Below are 8,407 nucleotides of genomic sequence, written 5' to 3' on the forward strand. Positions count from 1 at the left end.
CCCTGGGCAGCCTGTTCCAGCGTTTGTCCACTCCTTCAGCAAGGAAGTTTTCCCTCACATTCAACCTAAATCTCTCCTGATGCAACCTGAGGCTATTTCCTCTTGTCCTGTCCCTGTGCAGGGATAATAGGACTTCTCAACCAGGAAAGCAGCAGCACCTTTGCTTCCTGGCAGTCACATTTTGTCAAAAGGTGAAAGAAAGTTGAGGACAGGCATTGGTAAAATCACATCTGATGTTTACTGCTTATCCACTGACAACAAACCTTATTCTTTCTTTCAAACAAGTCAGCTCACAGGGAAAAGTAGATACAAACCATTCCCAGCAGTCCTGTGCGACCTGCACTGGGTCAGTCCTGCTCTGGCAGGGGGGTTGGACTCAAAGATCTCCAGAGGTCCCTTCCTACTCCTGACATCCTGTGATCAGAGTACACACATGCTCCTCAGGAAGACCACAGCAGCAGACAACCTCCTGGTATGACTTTAGTAAGCAAACTGGTTTCGTTTGACGTAGTGTGCATGCTTACACCCTTCAGCAGCAGTCCCCAAGCATCTCAATGTGCGAGCATCTGGCGGTTAAGAGAAAACAAAAATACAGTGGTTGGTGCCATATAGCTGCCTTAGCTGTGAAAGCCACTTACTACTGGAGCAGGCAGCACATCACAGAGTGAGAGTGAATTCCCCTTGCATGCAAAACAAACCATTTAGCAAGCTCTTCAGAAGGCACAACCGGAAGCGCTGCCTGTGCAAGGCTTCATGCAGCAAGTCTCCAGCACACGTTGTGCAGCCTCGTTTCAAGCCAGGCTCCTGTCTGGACATACTGAAAGCAGATGACCTGCTGTTCACAGGGAGTGCTCAGAGATTCGATTCATTCCCTTTCTGAAACGGTTTGGGTTTGGGTTTGGTTTTATTAATGTCAATTACGCTCCCTGTCAAAAATCCTTAATTTCTTTTTATGTCTTATTATTACTGTTATTATTAGCTAATTATTCCCTGCCATTGCCTGGTGATTGTTTTGGAACCTGCTCTTATCTGTTGGTTTGCATATGCTTAACTTTTAGTTGTCAATAATCTTCCTGACATTTAGGTTTTTATCTTCTCCCTTTCTTGTAGGGAATTGTTTGGAATGTTTTCAGCCAGCTTATCTCAGTGTTTGCTTACAGAGATTTACTTTCTTTTCTTCTTGTTTTTTTTTTCTTGTGCCTGCTCTTCTGTGCTGCCTTAATAACTCCTGTTAGAAATGTTATTTCAGTGGCCTTGCAATTTGCCATTCTGAGCTTTTCAAGCAGTCTGTAATAACTTTGTGTATCAAGGCTGCAAAGAGCAGCCCCTAGAACCACAATCTAACCATTCTTCTTTTTTAGCTATATATGGGGTTTTTTTTTTCAGTTTATGGAGAGGTCTTTGAGGGTTTTTTTCATCCTTTCCAAAAATGTTTTGCTGCAATGCTCAGTGCTGATCTCTGTAGTTGTAGAAAGCAAGGAGGTCTCCCCTCAGCCTCCTTTTCTCTAGACTAAACCACCCCAGTTCCCTCAGATGCTCCTCACCAGACCCATTCTCCAGATTCTTCACCAGCTTCATGCCCCTGGAAACACCAGAAGCCATTTTCACAATATTCCCCCCCCACACTCCTCCTTCTGGCCACCCACCCTCCCCCTGCTGCCTCCTGCTCTCCAGAGCAACACTGATTTAAGGGGACACTTTCAGCCCGATGGTGCTTCTGCCACATGTTCACTGAAGGGACTCCTCGGTAAGTGTTTGCACACCCTGCTGCTGCCTTTCCCTGCCTGCTGCACTGGGGATGGTTGGCAGCAGGTCTAAATTGGAAGTGATTCTAGCACAGAAGCAATACCAGGATCAGTGAGCCACAGTTGTGTCTTTCAGTGCGGCATTAAACTGCTCTGATGTCAGATATTGCTCATTCTGAGCCATCCCAGCTCCAGCTGAAGTCAGCAGGAGCCTTCCATGGATTTCAGTGATCTTCACATAAAACCAGGAGGAAGCGAAAACCTTTTTTTTTTTTAACCTTCCTCGTGTGAGCAAGATAACAAAAATGGAAATGGTAATGATTGATTATGTAGGTCATTGTCAATCCTGTGAGCTATTTATTATATAGGCTAACCCTAAGGAAAAGTGAGTTGTGATGAGGAGCAGAGATGACTAATTCTAGGTCCTGAGGTACTTGTTTTGATCATCTTAATGCAAACAGCTCTTGTGTTTCACCAGGCCTTGCTAGGACAGACAAATTTAGAAGCACAATTTGCCTTGGATCTTCACTCACAGTGTCTATTGACTTAAATAAAAACTGATCTGACTTAGCCAGGGCAGAACTATGTCTTTTGAATTTTAGTAGGGTATATCTCCATGTCCTATGGCTCTATCTTCACTTTCCCAATGCTGTTTTTACTTGCCAGTTGTTATTTTTAATGTTTTCAGAATAAATATGCACTCCCAGAAGCAAAATACATTTTAAAAGGCCTCCTTTCACTGTTTTCTTCTCTTCTGTTTTTTTTCAGTGTCAGCTGAAGACCCTGCATAAACCACAGGAATGCCTGTGGAAGGGTTACTAGAACCTGTGGCTCTTGAAATCATTAAGAGTATGGCCTTAAAGAACAACTTGAAAGTGGATCTCAAAGGAATAGCAGAGAGTTAAAAATAAGTCACACAGCAATACCTCTCTGTTGCACTCCCTAATAGATACAAGGCTCAAAGCTAACACAACAGAAGTGCAATCTGCAAAAGCCTGGAGTGATTGCAGAGTTCAGTTATCTGGTTGGGTTTGGGGGTGTTGGGGGTTTGGGGATTTTTTGGTAAAATATATTGCTGTCAGTGGGAAGAATTAAGGCAGAGAATGAAGGGGGAAAAAAGCCTTCCAAGCACTTAGGAAAATCTATATCCTCTCCAGGGATGCTTGTTCTGTTTCACAGCATCACAGAATGTCAGGGGTTGGAAGGGACCCCTCTGGGGATCAGCTAGTCCAACACCCCTGCTAGAGCAGGGTGACCTACAGCAAGTTGAACAGGATCATGTCCAAGGAGCTTTTGAATCTCTAGAGGAGACTCCACAACCACTCTGAGCAGCCTGTTCCAGTGCTCATCACCCTCAAAGTAAATATTTCTCCTTATATTCAAATGAAACCTCCTGTGATCTGGTTTGTGCCCATTGCCCCTTCTCATATCACTGGCCACCCCTGGAAAGAGCCCAGCCCCATCCTCTTGACCCTTTAGTTAGTTATAAGCATTGACAAGGTCCCCTCTCAGTCTGCTCTTCTCACTTCACACAGAAATAGGATGAAGGAAACTGCATTTAAAGACTAGACAGGGCTTGCTTTATTAATTTATCCTGGAATGCAGCAAGGGAATATGCTAAAGGATCTTTTAAAGGCTAGAAGTAAACCAAGCCACTCCAACCTTCTGTTTCCTTATCAAAGAACACAGCACATTTGCACCAGCTACCCAGACAATCAGATATTTTTAGTGAAAAGCAAATTGTGGGTGACTGATTATTGGAGATTTGTTCCATTTTAATGGCATTTGATTATCAAATATATATTCCCTCATGCTGGGTTTATTACTGGATTACCAATAGATCATTAGAGGCTCTTGCATGTTAAGCTGTTTTGCCCAGTTAGGATCATCAGCCATGAAGAGCTATCTCAGGAGAGATATGCAGGAAGTAGCACAGTTTCTTTGTAATATTTTAGTAAACCACAGCTCAGAGCTGGAAATGGGAAATTGCTTTGGTTCCATTCAATGCTTTGCTAACATCCCATAAACATTCATCCTTTGTGTTTGCTTTGCCCAAATATCTTGGCACATTTTTATTTTAACTGCCCATAACATCTGTGGCAAGAGAAGGTTTGCCCTTCAGTCTAGTGTCAGAAAGAGTATTGTACACCAACCTCTGTATGTATCAAACACAGCATCGTACCTGTGGACAGTGGAAAACCACTGCAATGAATCCTTCTTGCTCATTTGTTTTGACAGCTTGAAGGGAGACCCAGTCCAACAGCATATGGTGTGCTTCAGTGCTATGCTCAACACAAAGGATGTCAGAACTTGCTTACAGCTAAGCACTCTGCCCCTGATGCAGCGAGGCAGATAAGCATCTGTTTAGCTTGAAGTACAAGAGCAGCTAACCAGGGACACATGGTGGGGTTTGAGCCTTTGACTCATCTCCTGGAGCACAGCAGAAGAGAAGACAGAGATGTTTAGTGACCTTAAGGTCAGTAGCCTTGTGCTGCATATATACTGCCTTCAGAAAAACAAAAGCCATCGGAATACATTTTTGTCTCCTATTGCTGCACAAAGGAGAAACAAATCTCCTACACAGATGATGAGCAGAAAGGCCATCAGACAAAGAGTGAGCTCCCAATCTCATGTGTCAACAACACTATCACAGTATCACTTAGGTTGGAAAGGACCTCGAGGATCATCGAGCCCAACCTATCAACTCAGACCCCATGACTAGACCATGGCACTAGTACAACCAATCATGCCAAGCTGCCCATACTCCATGAATTGTTTGAAAACCTTGAAGAGGCAAGCTTTTCTTTGACTGCTGCTCCAATATTAGCCAGCACTGGAAATAGTCTGTCGAGCTAAGCTTAACTTAGGATAATTGATCTTGTGTTTGAACAACACTGCTTACACCTAGCTATCTTCTGCTACCCAGTCAGTGACAAAGAGCCACTGCTGTAAGAGTGAAAGGTAATATATTCTACAGTTTAAGTCATATGATGGGATAGAGTCCATCCAGGTGTCTCCCTAAGTGAAAAACATTACTTAGTGCTCTCCTATGAAGACGGACTGCGGGAGCTGGGGCTGGTTAGTCTGGAGAAGAGAAAGCTCTGAGGATAACTAATTATCACCTTCCAGTATCTGAAGGGGGCTACAGGAAAGCTGGGGAGGGACTTTTAGGGTGTCAGAGATGATAAGACTGGGGGGAATGGAACAAAACTAGAAATGGGTAGATTCAGACTGGATGTTAGGAGGAAGTTCTTTCCCAGGAGGGTGGTGAGACACTGGCACAGGTTGCCCAGGGAGGTGGTGGAAGCCTCATCCCTGGACGTTTTTGCAGCCAGGCTGGATGTGGCTGTGAGCAACCTGCTGTAGTGTGAGGTGTCCCTGGCCATGGCAGGGGGATTGGAACTGGCTGATCCTTGAGGTCCCTTCCAACCCTGACAATTCTGTGATTCTACAATTAAACCTATGACCAGAGTGGATTCTTTCCACAGACTAGGAAGATAATTTATTCCCATTCCCATCTTCATTTCTTTCTACCAAAGCCTTGCTGTGCAGGGTGGGGGACCCAAGGACATGTCCTTGTGCTGTACCCTTAATTCCACCATTTCCACGACAGAAACAAAATACAACTGATCCGTGCTGGTGGTTAATTAAAAACTAAATTTCTTTTCCTTGCACTCCTGCTTGCCACTTAAAAATTAATTATGGACAATAAGAAATAGCAAAATGTTCCTTTTCCAGAATAAGTTCCCCGCTGGGAGGCAGAGAAAATGTTAATAATTAATCAAACAGTCTAACTTGGTGTTATTTTTGCTACCTCGCACACATACAAAACCCTCACTGATGCTGTTTGACATTTTTTGGTTTCATAAATATTTATACATAATTGCATTTTCCTTGTAAATTGCATATTATTTTTTTTTTCCCCCTGTCCAAAGGGAGGCAAAAACAATTTGTGTGTTAATTTTGTCTGACTGGTTTTGTTCAGCTTCAGTAATTCTGTATATAAAATAAGAGATAAGATGCAAAGAAATGCAGGCAATCTGTGTCTGTTAACGTAAAGAATAATAATTAAGGAACGCTGCTAATTTTGTAGCAGTTCAGGTAGGTTGCTGCCTACCTCCATGGAGTGAAAAGCAGGCAAGTCAATGGTTCTCTTCCCTCTAACTCCCAACCTCGATATTTGTTTTGTTTAGATTCTGCTGCCCTCTACAGAAGAGTTGAAAATGTTGAGGATTTTATCAACCCTGCTGCCTGTTAGTTTTAAATCTCACCTGGGTAAATAAAGGCACAGCTTGCATTGGCTTCTGGGGGAAGCAGACCTCCTTTTCTTGCTGTCAGTGTACATTTTGAGACATTCTGCATGTCCTGTAACTTGGGAAAAAGAAATCTTTCTGCTTTGTGATGTACTCAATCAAAACAGGAGTGAGAGGCATCCTTACTGAATCACTAAAAGAAGCTGAAACGTATTTTACATGAAGCGTGTTTTACAACCTTCAAGAGATCAGGAAGCAAGTTTGCTAGCTGTTGAGCCACAGGAGGTTAGCTAAATAAATACTCTATCAGCTACTACTTGTATGCTACCACCCTTTCCAGACCCTACTACTTGTAACAGGGAGCAGCAGTTCAATGCAGCTATGTGCTTAAATCATCAGACTCTCAATAGGACAAGGGGGAAGAAAATATGAACTAAATTTAAACTATATACTTTCAGTTACAGTTCTCCTGGAAAGCAAAGGAAAAGCAGCTTTTGTACCAGCTGATATTCCTAAAAGTAGCAAACTAAGCAAAATCAAAGCCCTGGATTATACCCCCTGCAGCTAACCTGAGAGGTAAACAGGCAAGCCTGTTCTCCGTGGATCCGCTCCGGCCATCTCCATTGCGCTGTATCTGTCCATCATTTAGGAGATTATCCGTGAAGGTGAGGAGGCTGAGGATTTTCCCATCATATCTTGTTCTTCCAGCTGTGTGGTCAAAAAAAGGAAAGAGGCAAGAAATTTCCTACCTTTGCTGCTCTGATGAGTTATAAACTGTGCAACAGAGAAACCACACACAAGGAGGAAGAGAAGGGCCAAAGGTGTGCTTGAGTTTCTCTTATGAAACACTTCCCAAAAGCCACACAGCACAGAAACTCATATTCTCTGGGTTTACTGAGATCAGCGAGAATTTGAGCCACTCTAGTAATGACATCTCTCAAATATCTTCAGGTACAAATGAATGTCCCAGCTAAGCTGATCTGACATCGAGACCTACTGCTGACATTGTCTGACTGTCACAGAATCATAGAAAGCTTTAGGTTGGAAGGGATATTTGAAGATCATCTATTCCAACTGCTCTGCAGGGACACCTTTAACTGGATCAGATTGCTCAGATCTCCAAACAACCTGATCTGGAATGTATCCAGGGAGGTTCTATCACCTCTCTGGGCAACCTCACCACCATCACTGCAAAAAAAAAATGCCATCCTTCTATCTAGTCTAAACCTCCCTCTTTTAGTTTAAAACCATCACCCTTTGTCCTGTTGCGACAAGGTCCCTCCACAGCCCCTCTCTTGTCCAGGCTGAAAAGCCTCAAATCACTCAGAAATGTTCCAGCCCTCAGATCATTTTTGTGGATTCTTCCAGAGTCATTCTGACAAATTAATTCCTTCTTGTGCTGGGAGCTCCAGAGCAGTGCTCCAGGTGAGGTCTCACCAGAGTGGAGTAGAGCAGCAGAATCACCTTCCTCAACCTGCTGGCCTCACTTCTTCTGATGCAGCCCAGGATAAGTCTGGCATTGTGATCCATCAGCTCAGGAGGCTTGAGGAGAGAGGCTGCCAGTGAAGACAACAAGAATTAGCCACAAATGTGTAAAAGGTCCATGAAGACAGACTTAGAGACATTAATGGGGAGGGCTGCTGAAATATGAATAGCACTAATGTCCTGCATAAACCCAAAGATATCTCAGATCAGAGAAACATTTTTCCGATCATAGCATTTGTTGTGGCAACTTCTGCATCATTAAATGCAACAAAGACAACACTACCTTCTGTAGAAAATATCTTGCTGAACAGGATTCCTTTCAAACAGCAAACTGTTTGCTTTTGAAACATATTTCAGCCTTTTCTCACCTGTATGTTGAAAGGATTAATGTATTTCCTGGAGACAGGAACAGGGAACAGAAAGATGAAAGAGAGGCTTCAGAGAAAGCAGAGTTCACTTTTTGAAGATTTAGTGTTGTAGGTTTTATTTCCTTTCTCTTTTTTTTTGGGCTTTTTTTTTTCCCCAGAAAGAAAAGAGTCATTAAAAGTAGGGGAGAAAGGTCCCTTCAAAAATACCTGTGAAATCCATTTCCCAACTTTCATCCCTTCTCCTCCTCTAAGAGTCTGCCACTCACTCTAGCACTGCATTCATTTCCCATGCACGTCAGGAGCATATATGTTCTCTCCTTCACAAAAAACTATAATTTAACATACAGCACTGGGCTATTAAAGCTAAAAGCTTTGAGAATAAATCACAAACCTGACACTTTTCTATGGTTTTAACTTGACTGGGTTGGGAGAAGGGACTGAATAAAAGAACAGCTTTGCAAGCTTCATCTAATACTTCAAATAGACTAAGTGCAGATTTTGTAGATTTAAATATTCACATTAATATTGATTTGCAGGAAGATCAGGGAGGAGAAAC

At 42.9% G+C, this 8,407-nt stretch overlaps 1 long non-coding RNA gene across 1 annotated transcript; it reads right to left on the reverse strand.

Moving 5' to 3' along the window:
• Nucleotides 1-377: 377 nt before the first annotated feature.
• Nucleotides 378-7,545, reverse strand: LOC137452183 (uncharacterized). The gene is made up of 5 exons (XR_010989997.1): nt 7,436-7,545; nt 6,568-6,706; nt 6,017-6,116; nt 3,928-4,175; nt 378-566 (listed from the first exon to the last, which is right to left on the reverse strand). It is a non-coding gene; the product is annotated as an uncharacterized lncRNA (long non-coding RNA).
• Nucleotides 7,546-8,407: the final 862 nt, after the last annotated feature.

This window comes from Melanerpes formicivorus, unplaced genomic scaffold, assembly GCF_026170545.1.
Source record: "Melanerpes formicivorus ecotype bairdi unplaced genomic scaffold, bMelFor1.0.p_v2 SCAF_50, whole genome shotgun sequence".
NCBI classification, from domain to species: Eukaryota; Metazoa; Chordata; class Aves; order Piciformes; family Picidae; genus Melanerpes; species Melanerpes formicivorus.